At 45.2% G+C, this 19,458-nt stretch overlaps 1 non-coding gene across 1 annotated transcript; it reads right to left on the bottom strand.

Annotated features, from left to right (window-relative positions):
- Positions 1-18,688: 18,688 nt before the first annotated feature.
- Positions 18,689-18,763, bottom strand: Trnas-cga. The gene has a single exon. It is a non-coding gene; the product is annotated as a tRNA-Ser (tRNA).
- Positions 18,764-19,458: the final 695 nt, after the last annotated feature.

The raw sequence follows: 19,458 nt of genomic DNA, 5'->3' as shown, positions 1-19,458 counted from the left end.
GCATCCTCAGTACGTCACATTTACCGATTTCCACCCTATTCGGATAATTCTTTGGCGGTCTACCGTTTTTTTTTTCCTTTGTTTTATTGTGTATACAGGTTGCTCATCCTATGGTATATGCCGATTTCAATTACGCTTCGGAAAAGTTTACTTACGTCATCAAATGCTTGGTTATAGGCTACAAATGCTATGCGGTTTTCTTTATTGTATTGTGTTTTTTTTTTTTCTCTGTCAGTTGCTTTATAATGGACACACTGTCGGTACAACATCTGTTCTTCCTAAAATCATCCTGCTCTCCTGGAAAAGGAACACTATTTACCTTGTGTGAAACTTTATAATGTCAAAACAGGACCATTTATTTCGGTATGATCCACATCTGCTGACCAGCATCGATTATTGTCTTCTCTTTTCTTGTGTTGCAGGTGAGTTAAGCAGCAAAACCGCAATCGCGTTTCGATGATGGCATGGCATGTGTCTCAGTTTCGTGATTGCAGCTATCGGTAAGTGGCGCAGCAACAGCTCTAACACTGCAGCGTAGCTCTGTTTATAATGTGCAATGATATGCATTCATCTGTGTGGAAGAAAAGATACGAGAATGCAATTAGCGAGAGAAGAATTCAAAGCGAACGGAGACTGGCGATTGAGGTAATTGCAGATCGTAAGAAAAGTGAAGTTATAGACCTCCTCAGTAGAAAAGTGGAACACAGCAGGAGAAATTTAATTTGTGTGTCTTGGAAAGCAAGTCACTGAGATCAGCCGAGAAATTAATAACTTACTTCTGACTATGAGTTTTTTTCTGTCAAAGAAAGAGTAAGAGGCGAATGATTATCGTCCCTGCCTTGGCGTGGAATCGGTTCCCGGTACCTCTTTGCATTTCTCTCTTATGTAAGAACGTCTATTCACCCTCTTGAGGCCAAGTGAGGGGCTACTTGAAGAAAAAAGCGTTACAACCATCAGGATTCATCTGCTGGCAACACAGCCTGGAGGCACAGGGTACATAATGATCACGCGTTCAACGATCATGCACGGTCCAGTCACATTAATTTGACCACCACTCGTACGTCGGAGGTCAACGTGAAATAAAAATCCACAGACGGTAGGTGGCAGCACTAGCAGTGGAGGGAACATAAAGTGCGTCGGGGGATGCGGAAAACTGTGAAGTCTGCATCAACTTCTATGTATACACTCCGCAAGTCACAGTGCGGTTCGTGATGGAGGGTACCCTGTACTAGTCATTTCCATTCCTGCTCCACTCGCAAACAGACCGAGGAAAAATCGGCTGTGTGTTGGTTCCACATTGCCCTAATTTCTCGAATCATGTCTTCTTGGTCCTTATGCGCAGTGAATGCTGGGGCAGTAGACTTATACGGCAATCAGTTTCAAATGCCGGTTCTCTAAATTTTCTGAATGGTGGTTCTCAAAAAAGACGTCACGTTCCTTGCAAGGATTCTCATTTGAGTTCTAGAAGCATCTCCGTGACACTTCAAGCTTTCTCGCGAGACGTTGTCACGTTGATTAATCGGGTTTCTGCCGGTTATTCGCGTCTTTCCTGCTCGGTATTTCAACTGCGTGACTCGCAGTCTTCTTCAGGTGCTGTCCGATACTGGAATCCAGTGTGGAACGAGTCCGGTATTTATGCCTACGTTGTGCTAGGCGTTCCCTCTGCGGTCCGCGCCGCGTCTGGCGCTCTGTCCGTGGTGCGCGCCGACCACTTCGTCCGATCACCTCCCTGTGATCTCGCCACTGACGGAGTCGCACCACCGGAGGGCCGGAAGCAGTATCGCAACATCAACTGGGACCACTTCCGGGACCACCTAGAGGAGCCAGTCGTCGCCATGCCTGACCCAGAGGACGAGGACGCCGATGCGGCCCTTGCCGCATTCACGCGTCTGAAGGCCGGTTCCCACCAGAGCGCGGCAGCGCGTCGTGCGGCAACGGCAGCGGCAAGCATTTTCCGCTTTGACGCGGCGGCTCGCGGAATTGGCGTTCCCATCTGGAAGCGGCAGACGCTAGTGGTAGCCAATGACGGACAGCCACTGAGGTACGGGGCGGGACCCACCGAAACGACCGGTGTGTTTGAATAACTATAACTTACACCTACGTGAAGGAAAGACGAAGTTAGGTGAAGACATTCCAATTTTTCATTTTCTGTACAATGTACTCTTTCACATATTTCATTATTCGTGTTTTCTCATTTCACCGTAAACAGATTTCATGACTACCGTTCATGATTGATCACGATCTCCTAACTCATTGAAACAATGTACGACAAAAGAGATTAGCCGGCCGCGGTGGTCTCGCGGTTCTAGGCGCGCAGTCCGGAATCGTGCGACTGCTACGGTCGCAGGTTCGAATCCTGCCTCGGGCATGGATGTGTGTGATGTCCTTAGGTTAGTTAGGTTTAAGTAGTTCTAAGTTCTAGGGGACTGATGACCACAGCAGTTGAGTCCCATAGTGCTCAGAGCCATTTGACAAAAGAGATTATTCAGATAGTTAAGCGTGACAAAAATTTAAAATATGATACGGTAGCAGGTACAGGAAAACAGTAAGGGGGAAGGGATGAAAGTGGAAGCCACCTCATAGAATTTCGCACAGAGCATAATGTAATCATCGCCAGCACCTTGCTTAAGAATCATGAAAGAATAATACATAATTGGAACAAAGTTTTCGAAACCAGATTTTAAATTATAAGACATTTCCCGGTGCAGACGCAAACCTACAATACTTTATTGGTTACGAGCTGCAGTTTACAACTAAAGAGACAGTAAACGGTAGCAAATTAAGGAAATGGAACCTCAATAAGTCAAGACCCACAGTTTTTAGATAATCTTGAAGTTACCGTAATGCAACGACTGACTGAAACAGAGGAAGGAATCAGCTAGAATACGAATGGATATCTTTGAGAGTAGAAGTGGTGAATGCAGCAGAGTACGTGTACGGGAAGAAGGTACAGTAGAATCGCGACGCACGAAGCGGCAGCAGCAGCCACGCCTCGTGAACGAAGGCGCCACGGGATCAATCCAAGCAGCTCCCACCAGACATCCTCCAGGCCATCCGGGAGAAGAACCGCCTGTTCCGACAGTGGCAGATTACGCGGCAGCCGGCAACGAAGGCCACCATCAACCGCATGCGTCGCAAAATTAAGTACGCAATTGCAAACCACCGCAACCGCGACTGGACTGAAACAATTACCACTCTCAGGATACAGGACGAATCCGCCTGGAGGGTGACCAAAGCTTCCTGCAACAACGCCAGCGAGTGCCGCCGCTCCAGGTCGGCGGTGACGTCATCACCGAGCCCGACGCATTCGCCGCCAATTTCACGCCGGTGGAGGACGTCGTGGACGAAGAACACGTCCGTTTGGTGGAACAGCGCCTTCCTATGTACCTGGCGCACAGAGACGTGGAAGTGACGGACAATGAGGTCGCGCAACAGCTGGCTGGCCTGCAGACGAGGAAGGCAGGAGGGTGCGACAACATCAGCAGCGGAAGTGACGGACGATGAGGTCCCGCAACAGCTGGCTGGCCTGCAGACGAGGAAGGCAGGAGGGTGCGACAACATCAGCAGCGGAAGTGACGGACGATGAGGTCCCGCAACAGCTGGCTGGCCTGCAGACGAGGAAGGCAGGAGGGTGCGACAACATCAGCAGCGAGTTGCTGAAGATGCTGCCGCCGAGCCACTTACGAAGATCTTCAACTCCGTGCTCAGGACATGCAGCTTCCCATCTGGGTGGAAACATGCGGATGTTGTGTCCCCAAGGCCGTAAAAGACCTGCAGCTGCCGCAAAACCACAGGCCCATCAGCCTGTTGCCGGCAGTTTCGGTCTTCGAGAGGCTGTACGTCAGGAGGCTGTGGCGACACGTCGGTGAGGAAGGCCTGCTCCGTGACGAACAGTTCGGCTTCAGGAGGGGCCACTCCACGCAGCAGCAACTGCATCGACTGGTAGAGCAGGCGATGGGGGCGCTGGAGCGTCGCGAGTATCTTGGGGCGGTACTCCTGGACGTTTCCAGAGCCTTCGACAGCTTGTGGCACGACGGCCTTGTGTATAAACTACTTACACAAGGCCTACCGGTGTCGCACGCCCGCCTGCTCAAATCCTACCTGACTGGGCGACGTCGACAGCACACCCCTAGCAGCTGGAGCACCGCAAGGGTCCGTCATCGGCCCCTTGCTCTTCTCACTCTACACCGCCGACGTCCCGAGGAGGCAGGGCGTGCACGTTGCGCTCTACGCGGACGATACGGCGCTCTACGGCAGAAGCATCAACGCCAGGCTGATGCGTCACCGCCTGCAATCGGCTTGCGACGTCCTCGGGCCTTGGGCCACCAAATGGCGGCTCAAGTTCAACGCAGCCAAAAGTCAGGCGGTGATCTTCACCAGAAAGAAGATGCCGACCTCCAGCGCTATCTTTCGTGACGTTTGCCTATATCACCGCCAAACAAGACACCACGGGATTTACGCCCTTTTTCCTGGTACGTGGGTGTGAGGCGACTGTGTTTCTATGTTTCTGTCATATCCTGATGACGTGGACGACGACTACATCGGCCAGGTGTTAACCAGAGCTGAGGAAGCTCGGCAGTTAGCTCGACTCCGCACGCTGCGGTCTCAAGAAAACGATCGCCGAAGGTATGACTGGAGCCACTGCCCTGTTGTTCACCAGCCTGGTGACCTCGTATGGTTAGAAAAAATGGTTCAAATCACTCTGAGCACTATGGGACTGTGGTCATCAGTCCCCTAGAACTTAGAACTACTTAAACCTAACTAACCTAAGGACATCACACACATCCATGCTCGAGGCAGGATTCGAACCTGCGATCGTAGCAGTCGCGCGGTTCCGGACTGAGCGCCTTAACCGCGAGACCACCTCGGCCGGCGACCTCGTCTGGATCTTCGCTCCCGTTCGGAAGGGTGGTCTCTCTGAGAAGCTCCTCAGGCGCTGCTTTGGACCTTATAAGTTTGTAAGACAGTTGTCTGATGGTACTTATGAAGTTGAAGATTTCGACCCCAACACAAGACGACGAAAGATCAGAGATACGGTCCACGTCCTTCGAATGAAGCCTTACAAGGATCCTGCAACGCAGGGCAGACTCGAAGCTCCAGCCACAGGCAAAAAGGAGAAAGATGACGAAGAGTGTAGCGGCAAAAAAAGTTTTAAGATCACTGCCAGGGCGAGCATCAGTCATCGGAAATCGGAGTATGCAGGACCGATGACTCGTTCCCGGACTAGGAGAACGTTACAACGAGACGCTGTTCTCTTAAGGAGACAGAAAAGTAGCATAAGAAGATGAATAGCAACGTGGTGTAGCACCGTGGTCGTGCACTCATACTTCGCCTGGACTGTACAATTTTGATTTCTATATTCGGTTTGAGTACATTCTAGAAGTATCCACAAATGTGAATCGTCATTGTACCTGAATGTTCCGTAGCTGTACATATACTGTATGTGTTCTGGCTGGAGGCAGTTTTCTCCGCGCTTTTGTATGTGCAAGTACTGAATAAACCTTCGTTAAGTGAATTTAGTGTTCGTCATTCACGTAATTACACCTCCTTCTACTTGACAATACTATCATCGTGAAGTATTTGGGTATGTCCGTAGGAACGTGCAGGCTTGTTGGACTGGACGTGGTGGAACAATATCCTGGCCACAGCGATCACCTCATTTAATCCCAGTGGACTTACTAGTGTGGGGTTACGTAAAAAAAAAAAATTTAAAACACACATTTTCTAGGATACATTGACGAGCTCCGTCAACGGAAAACACGAGTCGTTGCCGCTATACATTAAGAATTGTTTGATAGGATTTGGCAGAAAATGATGGGAGACAGAATATTTGTCGCATTACAGTAGATAACCACATACAACACTTGTATATAAAACTTGAAGACACATTGTATTCAGTGCTGTGTCAAACATTTCTGTACGTGTTCCGCAACTAAACGTTACTTTTGTACAATGAAGTTGCAGGAGTCCTGGGATACCCCCTAATATCGTTTCGGATCTCCTTTTACGTGGAATGGTGCAGCAACGTGACTTGGCGTGCACTCAACAAGTCGTTCTAAGGCCTCTGCAGTAATATGTAGGCACGCTGTCTCTATAGCCGTCCAGAATTTTCGAACTGTTGCCGGTTCAAGATTTGTGCACAAACTGATCTCTCGATGACGTCTCATAAATGTTCGATGAGATTCATATGTGGTACGCGTGGTCTAACCATTCGCTCAAACTGTCACCAACAACTGTGGTAAAGTGACATGTCGCTTTGTCATCCCTAAAACTTCCATCGTTGTTTGGAAACATCACGTCCATGAATCGCTGCATGTGGTCTCGAGGTAGTTCAGTTGCAGGAGAGGACCCAATACCTTCCATGTAAACACGGTTATGGAACCACCATCAGCTTACACAGTGTTTTGTTGACAACTTGAGTCCCTGGCTTTGCAGGATCTGCCTCTTATTCGAAACCTACCACCTGCTCTTACCAACTGAAATCCGGAATCATCTGACGAGGTTACTGTTCTCTAGTCGTCTATGCTCCAAATGATATGGACAAGAACCTGGGAGAGGCGCTGCAGGCGATGTCGTGCTGTTACAAAAGGCAGTTGCGTCCATCGTCTGCTGCCACAGAACTCAACGACAAATTTCGCCTCACTGTCCTCATCTTATACCTTAATGGCCATTAATATTGCTACACCACGAATATGACGTGCTACAGACGTGAAATTTAACCGACATGAAGAAGGTGCTGTGATATGCAAATGATTAGCTTTTCAGAGCATTCATACATGGTTGGCGCCGGTGGCGACACCTACAACGTGCTGACATCAGGAAAGTTTCCAACCGATTTCTCATACACAAACAGCAGTTGACCGGCGTTGCCTGGTGAAACATTGTTGTTATGGCTCGTGTAAGGAGGAGGGATGCGTACCATCACGTTTCCGACATTGATAAAGGTTGGATTGTAGCCATTCACGAGTGCTGTTTATCGTATAGCGACATTGCTGCTCGCGTTGGTCGAGATCCAATGACTGTTAGCAAAATATGGAATCTGTGGCTTCAGGAGGGTAATACGGAACGCCGTGCTGGATCCCAACAGCCTCGTATCACTAGCAGTCGAGATGACAGGCATCTTACCCGCATGGCTGTAACGGATCGTACAGCCACGTCTCGATCCCTGAGTCGACAGATGGGTACGTTTGCAAGACAACCACCAACTGCGCGAACAGTTCGACGACGTTTGCAGCAGCATGGATTATCAGCTCGGAGACCATGGCTGCGGTTACGCTTGACGCTGCATCACAGACAGGAGCAGTGGACGTTACATTTCAGATGTGTTACGACCCGTGGCTCTACCCTTCATTCGATCCCTGCCGTACCCTACATTTCAGCAGGATAATGCACGACCGCATGTTGCAGGTCCTGTACGGGCTTTTCTGGATACAGAAAAATGTTCGACTGCTGCCCTGGCCAGCACGTTCTCCAGATCTCTCACCAATTGAAAATGTCTGGTCAATGGTGGCCGAGCAACTGGCTCGTCACAATACGCCAGTCACTACTCTTGATGAACCATGGTATAGTGTTGAAGCTGCATGGGCAACTGTACCTGTACATGCCAGCCAAGCTCTGTTTGACTCAATGTGCAGGCCTATCAAGGCCGTTATTACGGCCAGAGGTGGTTGTTCTGGGTACTGATTTCTCAGGATCTATGCACCCAAATGACGTGAAATGTAATGTCAGTTCTAGTATAATATACTGGTCCAATGAATACACGTTTATCATCTGCATTTTTTCTTGATGTATCAATTTCAACGGCCAGTAGTGTATATTCCTCGTACGTCCAACATTTGTTTCTATGGTAATTTCATGCAGTGTTGCTTATCTTTTAGCACTGGCGACTCGACGCAAACGCCGCTGCTCTCGGGGATTTAGTTAAGGCCACGGGCCACTGGGTTGTCCGTGTTGCCAGGAAAAGCCTGAAACTTGTTATTCCTGGCACACTCTCGACACTGTGGATATCAGAATACTGAATTCCTTAACGACTTCCGAAATGGTATGTCCCATGCGTCCAGCTTCAACTAACACTCTGTCGTTCGGCCATAATCACTCCAAAACTTTTCCACATGTATCACTTGAATACAAATGACAGCTCCTGAAATACCCTGCACTTTTATGTCCCGTGCACTCGATAGTACCGCTATGTCTATATGTTTAGATCACTATGCCATGAAGTTTATCACTTGAGCCTAAGTGATTTGGATTAATGAATCACGCCATACACTGTCTCAATCTGATGGAAAGCTTGGGTTTGGCGAATGCTTGGGGAACAATAACTGCCAATAGTGAAATACGGAAGAGAATCTGTTGTGGTATGTGGTTTGTTTTTCCTTGACAGAGGGTGGTTCCCTTATTCCCTTAAGGAAACGCCAAGTGCTGAAGAATGTCAATAATCTTTACAGCATTGTGTATTGCATACAGCAAAGGAACAAGTCGAAGACGATGACCGTTTGTATTAGCATGATAGTACACCCTGTTATGTAGCAGCGTCTGTAAGGGAATCGTTTCTGAACAGTGACGTTCCGGGGATGGAGCGGCCCGCCCAGGTTCGCGACCAGAACACAGCGGATGAGTTAGAACGTTGATTTCGCAGCAGACCCTACTGAATTCTCGGTTTTCGGATCCGTAGACATTTTCGTGCATGAGTAGAATTTCTGGGATCATAAAGGCGAGGTGTGAACACAACTCACAAGAAAGCAGTTTTCATCCCTATTCTGCCACTGCTATTTTACCCTTTGAATAGGTACAGTTTTCAAAATAACTGTAAGTGATAAAACAATGAAATTTTTACTGCATATATATAACATATATGGCTAAATTTACAAGTAAAATGAACATAATACTTCTTATGGTTTTGAAGGAAAAAAAATTATTCTTTCACTATGAAATTTTTTTTTTTTACATTAATTATTATAAAACAGTTTCTGATGGTTTGGTGGTTCTCAATTTACTTGTAAAAACTTGTCAGCATCTGCTGTACAAATTGATCATATTTCATGTTTCTAACGCAATTAATTTATCAAATAATGGTACCTGAAAGTAAAAAAAATGTAGTTTTGAGAAAAATCCATTCAAAGTTTAATATTGCAATTCTAGTATAGTCATTGATGAGAATTACTTACCACTAATATTTTCCTGCACCATACTGAGCATCATCTGAATCATGCTGATCTTCTTTTCTTCCCTTGGTCCCTCTTCTTTTCTGTGTGGCTTCTTTCATGCATTTTAAATTAGCAATATCTGCTTGGTGGGTTTTCTCTTTTTCTATTTGCATCAATGATTTTGTAGTGTTTCCACTATATTTTATGCCCAATAATTCCAAAACATCCTGTTTTGTAATTACGCCATCATTGAACCATAAAATAGCATCATAAACACAAAATTTTATGGCTGTAAGCTGAACAAATACAGTTTTCGGTAACTGGTTCCAAATGACAGAATTCACACATTCATTTAAATTTTGGGTTTTCCCATGAAGACATTTCTTTAACAACGTATCTTTACAAAGGTCTCAAAATATGGGTTTAATTTCATTTAATTTAATTAAAAGCTGTACACTACCACTGCATGGTGCAAAAAGGAAGGCGTGGCATTTAAATGCCAGACTGCACTTAGCGTCAGGAAAACCATCATGTCTCACGAAAAAATTGTCATATTTATATAAATATCAAAAACTGTTTCACGCAGGAAACACCAGGCATTTGAGATATGCTAAAATCTAAAAATTGAATCTTTGAAGCCCACTTGCTTTCAGTCTCCCCTTTGTTCAGTGATACATGTCCGGATACATTTTATCAGCTGGTGTGACTGCCAAATATATGTAACATACATATATGCGGGCAAAGCTGCGAGCAAAAACTAGTTAGAAATAAACTCGTTTTGTCAGTACAACTGCCGGCCGTTGTGGCCGAGCAGGTTCTAGGCACTTCAGTCTGGAAACGCGAGACCGCTACGATCGCAGGTTCGAATCCTGCCTCTGGCATGGATGTGTGTGATGGCTGTAGGTTAGTTAGGTTTAAGTAGTTCTACGTTCTAGGGGACTGATGAGCTCAGATGTTAAGTCTAATAGTGCTCAGAGCCATTTGAATCATTTGTCAGTACAACTAAAAACGAGCCAGAGTAGCAAGATACACTTTTTTTTTATTTTCTCGATAACTAGTTTAGGGTCGGGAGCCATTTTCAAGTCTTCGTAGCAGATAGTCAAAATGGTATTTCCGAAAAGGCAAAAGACCGTGTCAAAAATATGTACGTCTTATGAAGTGCAGATGAACAGTTACAGGCATACAGCTGTAATTGTTCATTTGTGCTTCTTAATAAGTATGTATTTTTGACAAGGGTTTTGCATTTTCGGAAACACTATTACGACTATCTGTTACGATGATTTCAAAATGGGTCCCCACCCGGAATTAGTCATCGAGAGAATATACTTACTGACTCATATTATGTGTATATTTTGATGTATACTCTTCTGAATATTCTCTTTGTTAGATTTAGGAAAACAAATTCTTATGACAGTATACGTACGTGTTTTGTTGAAAGAAATATTTTATTATTAACTTAATTATTACTACACATATTTCTATAATCAAATTTTCTCCTCACGTCAAGTCCAAATGACTCAACGACGTAGGAAAATTTTAAGGAACCCCAGTGGAGGGTTACGTAAGACGTTTATATTTCTGTTGTCCATTGTCAAACCACAATTTATGAAAGATGTTTATATTTTATTAATAGGATTAAGTAGAAATAATTAATATTTGTCATGTTGGAAATAATTGTGGTAGCAGGGAATGTCTGCACCAAAGTATTGTTGGCAAGAGAGACCGCCCATTGATACAATTTTAAAAAGGGCGGGAGAGACCGCGTATGGATATATTTTAAGAAAAGAGCCGGGAAGACCTCGCATTGATACATTGTGTAGTGGTAGCAGGGATTGTCTGCGCCAGAGAGAATTGTTGGCAGGAGAGACCGCACTTTAGCGTTCGTAGGAAGTCGGTGGTAAGCGTGATGTGAAGCGAGTTGGTAGCAGGTCTGAAGCGAGAGGTTGAGAGGAGCGGTGTGCCTGCCAGCCACCAGCTATGATTTACAAGAGATTATAAACGGATGTACAGAGGCATCAACTATCTATTACCATCAGAGGAACTAATATTATTGCATTATTTTCTTTGCGAAACTCAAGACCACTGAAGGTATGCTTGCGCAATGCTAGTTGTAAGATTACTGTAAAAAGTAAGTCCCATTTAAACGTTTGAAAAATCATTTATTACCAACAGTAAATATTTGAAGCGTTTTCTGAATACAATTAATTTTTGCCAGCAATATTGCATTACTGATTATAGTCCATGCCAAAAACCATCAACGTAAAACTTTGCAAAATTTTATTGTTGTTAAGAAAAAGTTTAACTATGAATTACGTAACTTGAGTCAAATTAATTAAAGGATAACGTCAGCCTTGCTGTTAAAGAATAACGTCAGCTTTGGTAATAAATACAGCCACTTATTATGACAGCCCACCAGCAGCTAATAGAGTATAGTAAAACAGAGTAACTATATTCATGTCGCAGTTCGATGTAGCAGTCAGATGGCGATCCAGTAACAGTAAAAAAGGTAAGGAACAATTTTGGGTTATTGCGGGTAATGACTGAGGGCCACGACGACGACACATTCTATGTTTCGTCGAAATAATCAGAAAATCACTTTTAATAACCAGCAATTAAATTTGTATGCAAAGGTTGAGAAATAGAACGAATTCATTTGTTATTATTAAGCAAGAGATAGAAATCCTAAGGAAAGATTTCATAGGTTATTGTAGAAGGGGAGGTTGCGTAACAGCCCGCATCTCGTTGTCGTGCGGTAGCGTTCTCGCTTCCCACGCCCGGGTTCCCGGGTTCGATTCCCGGCGGGGTCAGGGATTTTCTCTGCCTCGTGATGGCTGGGTGTTGTGTGATGTCCTTAGGTTAGTTAGGTTTAAGTAGTTCTAAGTTCTGGGGGACTGATGACCATAGATGTTAAGTCCCATAGTGCTCAGAGCCATTTGAACCATTTTTTTGTTGCATAACAAGAGAGGTATAGAGGAGGCGGAAAAGTTTCATACTGATTAGCAGAAGTTTGTGGCCTACAGTTATTCTAGGATGCTGGAGGTTCGGAAGCTCATTTTGTAACTATGAGCTGTTTTTTATATACACGTTAATTTGAATTACCGCTGATACTGTCAGTTCCACAGAAATGGGTAAGATTGTGCCTCTGCGTCACATATACTGGAGAGCCGAGCAGTCCCTATTGTAAAATGCTCGAAGTGCAGCGGCAAGTGACTGCGCGGCCCTGTGAGCAAGTCGCAGGGCTCCGGGCGGAAGAGGCCCCCTCTGCTCGCTACTCCTCCCTACGCCTACTCCTACTCCACCCCCTCGGCAGGACGGGACGGGACGGTACAGGACAGAGGCTGCACAAGATAAAGGCGAGGGCGCCGCTGCCGACTGCGGAGGCAGAACAGCGGGGCGGAAGCAGAGGGAAAAATTCCTCCTCCCAGACTCCTGGGGGCGGGCGGGGTGAGGCGTGCCGCCGCCGGCCACCCTTCAAAGAGGGGTGCATTAGCGAAATGGTGCGGAAATAGGCCGGGTCCCCGCCGCGGGGGGTGTTCTCTGGAGGTCGCATATAGCGCCGCCTGCAAAGGGCCGCACAACGGATTCTCTTAAAGAAATGTCCCGCGGTCGGCGGGGGCGCACTCAGTGCCCACCTCGCAGGCGAGTCCGAGTCCCTGCCTCAAATCCTTATTGCTCTGCTCACTTCTGGATTATTTGGAATTCAGTGATCATCCTTACACACATACACTGACCGACCAGAACATTATGAGCATCCAACTAATAGCTGCAATTCAGATAGCAGTGGCGACGCGTATGGAAGCAACCGATTTCGTTTTCCTAAGTTTTATAGATGGTATCGAGTTCTAGATAAATATCCCATCTGTGCAACAACAAAATCCTTAGTAAGTCACTGGATTTCAAAAATATTGCTCTACTGAGAATGCCATTTACATACACACTCACCAAATTTTACAAGCATTAAATAACAACATAGCTCCAGTTGGTATTTCCTGTGAACTATCCAAGGCACTTCTCAATACCAATATTGTCCAAGATAAACTGAGATTTTGTGGAAACGATGGTCTATCCAACGAATGGATGATGATGATGATGATGATGATGATGAAGATGATTGGTTTGTTGGGCTCTCAACTGCACGGTCATCAGCGCCCGTAAAAATTCCCAATCTGTACACAGTCCAATCTAGTTATTTTCACGATTGATGATGGAATGAGGACAACAACTTAAGCATCCACTCCCCGAACAGAGAAAGTCTCCAACGCGGCCGGGAATGTAGCTCGGGACCCCGTGATCCCGAGGTAGCAAAGCTGGTCACTAGAGCACGAGCTGCGGAAACGAAGACTGGGTGACATCATTTCTAACCAAAGGAATGCAGAAAGTTTTGGCTAGTAATTCAACCAATTTAATGGGGTGAGAATCTTCTGACTTGAGCGGAATCACGTGTGGCACTACCAAAAGTTGAACGTCGGTCCAGATGTTCAAATGTGTGTGAACTCCTAAGGAACCAAACTGCTAAAGTCATCGGTCCCTAGACTTCCACACTACTTAAACTAACGTAAACTATCTTATGCTAAGAACACACACACACACACACACACACACACACACACACACACGCGCGAGCGCGCGCCCTGGGGGGGGGGGGGGGGGGGAGACTTGAACTTCTGACGGAGAGGCCGCGCAATCCGTGACATGGCGCCTCATACCACGTGGCCACTTCCACAGTTGTTTCTCACATAATATATCCTCCATGTAATATGCAGCGTGCAGTATTAGTTGTGTTTGCGGATGGCACTGGTATTGTAATCAGTCCAAGCACACATATAGCAGCATAGCAAATGGTAAACAATGACCTACCAAATGTCAGTGACTGGTTTTCTGCTAATGGTCTCACTCTTAACTTTAATACGACACAACGGTTCATTTCAGCACCACTGGTAAGCATAAGACATGGTGAGTAAATAAAAGAATGGTGTCTTCAAAATGTGTGTCCCTGTTGATGAGAACCATTTGGAACTCTGCAAACAAATTACTTTCACCATATTAGCCTTTATAATCATTGAAACTCTTGGGAAGAGAGAAAATAAATCGATATATTTTGCTTATTTTTATTCAATATTATCACGATTTAACAAATAAAATGTTTATTTCTCATAAACGTGTGGAAAAATGTGTGGTTCTCAACCACGTTCATCTTGTAGACATCTGTTTAGAGAGTTAGTCAATTTGTCGCTGCCCCAACATATATTTATTCCCTCATGAAGTTTGTTGGAAGTGATCTGCTGCAGCTCTAAAGGAAAAATGATGTACGTAACTAAAATACCAAAAGAAAACATGACATTCATGGCTCAACATTACGATTGACTTAAGCACAAAATTGGGTGGACGATGTTGCAAATAAAATTTTTGTTCACTTACCAAGTGATATAAAATATCTGGCAGAAAGTAAAGTGAAATTAGAAGAGGCTCTTACTTTCCATTCGGTTCTGCCCTTGTTATTTGCAGAATTGTCTTCACGTTCCATATCTCTTCGATAAAATATCGTCCACTTTGGAATGGTGTCTGATGCTCTCCTACTAATGAATCCGCATGTTCTTCCAGTCTGGTTGACTGAGATTTTGAAAGAATTTTGTACGCAAGGGGAGCTGTGAAATCCCCCTGTAAATACTCAGATCGCTTTAACTGCTTTTTGTGAAAATTTATGACTTGATTCTTGAAATCAAGAAGTGCATGTAGCAGCCGCAACAAGGTGAACAAACGCTGACCCCTGACCTCTGGCCTAAAGAACTGAAGACAGTGTATTCAGGCACGTTTAGCTTTCATCTGACCTCTGAAAGACGGGCTGTCTCTTCCTCCAGGACAGCCGAACCTATGATCTCCATCTTAACCTTCACTGCTGCTGAAGACTCCACCGCAACCTTGTTAACAGACCCTCACAAGGTCCTAACAGCCGAAGGAAGCTGGACGAAGGTTCTTTAAAGAGATGTTACTCCTCTTACATCCCCTTTCTGAAACAGGCTTAGAACTAAGGTAAGGGCACCAGTTGAAAGAGCTGATGGAGGATTCGCAATACAAACACTTTTAAATTCGAGCTCATGGTCTTGGAAGTAATCGTAAGACAATGGAGATTTTGAATGAAGAAACAAGGACAATTAATGCAAAAGCCTTCTATGTCCTGCAAAGGTAATGTACTGATTAAGAGTACCACAACACATGTTCAAATCTCCAGCATTTCCGACGTCACTGACTAGAATCTTACGTTCGCCTTTCACCTATCACTTGACGTTCTATGCTCACCGGAGGTTTGTTTACAGGACATTCAACTGAGAGTGCGAACCACTCAGGGATGTTCGTACCTGCTGGTCTGCTTCTGGTGTTTACTCATACTGAAATACTGTTCCCGCCAAGACAAGTTTGTATCTGCTATCGTGCTTCTGATCTTTCTTCATGCTGAACTACTGTACGGAAGTAATCATTCACTACAGCACAGAATTCATACTGTAGATGTATTTGATTTTTAGAATGTTGCTTTTGACCACGGTGAATTACACGTTTGCTGAATGTGTTGACATGGAAATCGAAATGCCGTGCGGCTAGGACCTCCCGTCGGGTAGACCGTTCGCCTGATGCAAGTCTTTCGAGTTGACGCCACTCCGGCGACTTGCGTGTCAATGGAGATGAAACGATGATGATAAGGACAACACAACACCGAGTCCTTGAGCGGAGAAAATCTCCGTCCCAGTCGGGACCCGAACCCAGACCGTTAGGTATGACATTCCGTCGCGCTGATCACTCAGCTACCAGGGGCGGACTATGCTGACGTGATACTATGGTACGGCGAAGCTCGGTGCAATGGTAGGGTTTCTTGATAGGCGTGCCAATGCATGTGCGTCAAAACATGTGGTGCCAACACGATGGCAGACCACCTCATTTTTCAAGCGCGGTCTGATATCTAGACCAGCAGTTTGGCCAACAGTGGACAGTTCGTCGAGAATCGACTTCTTGGGCTGCACGTTCTCCCGAACTGAACCCATTAGGCTGCTGCCTGTGGGGTCGCATGATACCCTTGATTATGAGACCGCTGTGGAATTTTAGAATGACCTACAGACTTGGCTTGTCGTTGCGATAGGTACTGGAGAATCAGGGGATTGGTGGTCGTGTGTACCGGAACAGGGTATGAAGGTATCGTATATGTGTTGTCATCGGTGATCGTCATATCGAGTCATACTTACAAGTGGACCCAGACGACAAGCAGCACGAGTCAGAGATGAGTGTGTGTAGATGTATTTTGCGAGTAGCGCGAAAACTGTAGATTCGGGGACACAAACCGTCCTGGTTCCCGCTACAAGTCGTCAAAGTATGTAAACGTAATATAGTTACATGCTGTATAATCTCAGCACCTGAGCAGTTACCCAACATGCCATCTTCGACTTCAAAACACAACAATGGAAACAACTGTATGTATAGACAAATATCGAGCAATATATAACGAAATACCATTCTTTTACTTCACAGATGGCATAGTTTCAATCCTCAATGTACATTCCCTGTAATGAGTATTGTATTTTATTCTAAGGTTACCTCCAAAAGTTTTCTCAAACTACAAAAATTTTTCTGTGACATAGCTCACACGGTATCTGGAGACGACCTAGATTCGATATGGAAATTAACAGGATCAGTTTGACCATCATTCTCGTGCTTAGAAATGAAAATACCCATAAACAGTTCACCACAATTTCAAACGAAAAACGATACCTATACCGATAACACAAGAAAAATGATCTCCTATTTATTCAAATGGTTCAAATGGCTCTGAGCACTATGGGACTCAACATCTATGGTCATCAGTCCCCTAGAACTTAGAACTACTTAAACCTAACTAACCTAAGGACGTCACACAACACCCAGTCATCACGAGGCAGAGAAAATCCCTGACCCCGCCGGGAATCGAACCCGGGAACCCGGGCGCGGGAAGTAAGAACGCTACCGCACGACCACGAGCTGCGGACTCCCAATTTATTATTAATGATGTCTCTGTCCGAGAAAAAGTCGAACAAAATTTTTTTAACTTTTGCCTAATAGCATAAATATCTTACAATTTTAAATGTAATTCAAGCAACATTCTTCCGGACTACTACTTCCGATTTACAGACAGTTACTGTTTCAGAAGTAATGACCTGTAAAGAAAATTTTTAAAGATTCTAATTTCAAGTGTAGTTTCCTGAGATGGTTCGGTTATGTTAAATTTGGGTCATCCACCGCAACGACTCATGTATACATATGCTGTAAAATGACTCGTGGTACTTCATTCAGACAAAAAAATTTCGTAATATCTGTGGAACATGTAACTAATTAGCTAACAGAACAATTTAGGGATACGTAACCAGCGGAGCGTTATTACTATTTTGGCCAATAAAACTGAGTCGGCAGGAAGGATAGTAAATAACAAAATATGTGGTCCGAAGAATACACACTTAATTTAATTCCGTCCTTAATTCCTCGAAGTATAGCTTAAACCCTATAGGTGGAAGACAGCATCCCTTTCTAATTCCTGCTTATTGTTCCCTCTTGGTCCTGGCAAATGCTGTATATCACTAGTGTTTTGCTACAGCTTACGGCTATTTCTCTGAGACTTTGCAACATATTGCTGCATTTCACACTGTCCAACGCTGTTTCTAGGTAAACAGATTCTATACACGTGTCTTCATGTTTTTTCAGCCCAGCTTTCATTATCAAGCGCAACGTCAGGAATACCTCCATGATGCTTTCTCTCTCTCTCTCTCTCTCTCTCTCTCTCTCTCTCTCTCTCTCTCTCTCTCTCTCTGTCTCTCTATCTCTCTATCTCCCATCTTTCTCAGTGGATTATTTATCGCCTGTCATACCAAAAACGTCGGTTCCTACCCTGTTTAACGCCCTTCAGTTTTCATGGACCCAAACCGCCAATACCCACAAAGCTCTACTGGCGCAATTGCTGGCTCCCGCTGAACGTATAGACACAACCGATACGTTGAACAACGGGATTACTGCGCACCCAAGAGCTCCCGCAGCGGTTATAATTTTGTCCGTTCTGTTTTGCCTGCCGCAGACAGAACGCTACCTGTCCAGCTATATAGAGCTACGTTGCAAGTTACACAAAATGTGATAAGCAGAATACTGCTCCAGTAACACACCCTGGGGAATTAAAAGATCAGAGCGAAGAAATAAAAACTTTGATACCGTCATTCTGTCAGAGACAGAAAATCACCTGGACGAGTAACTGAATGAAACAGACAGTATGTTGGCAGCAGGATAAAACGAGATTAATGGAAAAGAGTCTAATTAAATTATGTGATGCCGATAGAATTAGATTAGAACATGTACGCGGTCTTTTTTATTTATGTAGCAAAATAATTGATGATAAACGACAGTTATAACTGGAAATAGCAAGAAAATCGTTACTAAAAATAGATGAATTTGTTAAAATCCAATATAAACTGTTAGGAAGTGTTTTATGGAGATGGGAAGGGTGATCAATATGAAACTTCCTGGCAGATTAAAACTGTGTGCCCGACCGAGACTCGAACTCGGGACCTTTGCCTTTCGCGGGCAAATGCTCTACCAACTGAGCTACCGAAGCACGACTCACGCCCGGTACTCACAGCTTTACTTCTGCCAGTACCTCGTCTCCTACCTTCCAAACTTTACAGAAGCTCTTCTGCGAACCTTGCAGAACTAGCACTCCTGAAAGAAAGGATACTGCGGAGACATGGCTAAGCCATGCTGCAGAGTGAAAATCTCATTCTGGAAACATCCCCCAGGCTGTGGCTAAACCATGTCTCCACCGTATCCATTCTTTCAGGAGTGCTAGTTCTGCAAGGTTCGCAGAAGAGCTTCTGTAAAGTTTGGAAGGTAGGAGACGAGGTACTGGCAGAAGTAAAGCTGTGAGTACCGGGCGTGAGTCGTGCTTCGGTAGCTCAGTTGGTAGAGCACTTGCCCGCGAAAGGCAAAGGTCCCGAGTTCGAGTCTCGGTCGGGCACACAGTTCTAATCTGCCAGGAAGTTTCACATCAGCGCACACTCCGCTGCAGAGTGAAAATCTCATTCTGGAAACATCCCCCAGGCTGTGGCTAAGCCATGTCTCCGCAGTATCCTTTCTTTCAGGAGTGCTAGTTCTGCAAGGTTCGCAGAAGAGCTTCTGTAAAGTTTGGAAGGTAGGAGACGAGGTACTGGCAGAAGTAAAGCTGTGAGTACCGGGCGTGAGTCGTGCTTCCGTAGCTCAGTTGGTAGAGCACTTGCCCGCGAAAGGCAAAGGTCCCGAGTTCGAGTCTCGGTCG

Source organism: Schistocerca americana, chromosome 9 (genome assembly GCF_021461395.2).
Source record: "Schistocerca americana isolate TAMUIC-IGC-003095 chromosome 9, iqSchAmer2.1, whole genome shotgun sequence".
NCBI lineage: Eukaryota > Metazoa > Arthropoda > Insecta > Orthoptera > Acrididae > Schistocerca > Schistocerca americana.
Note: the sequence above shows the minus strand (reverse complement) of the source record. Positions and strands in the feature narration are given on the sequence as shown.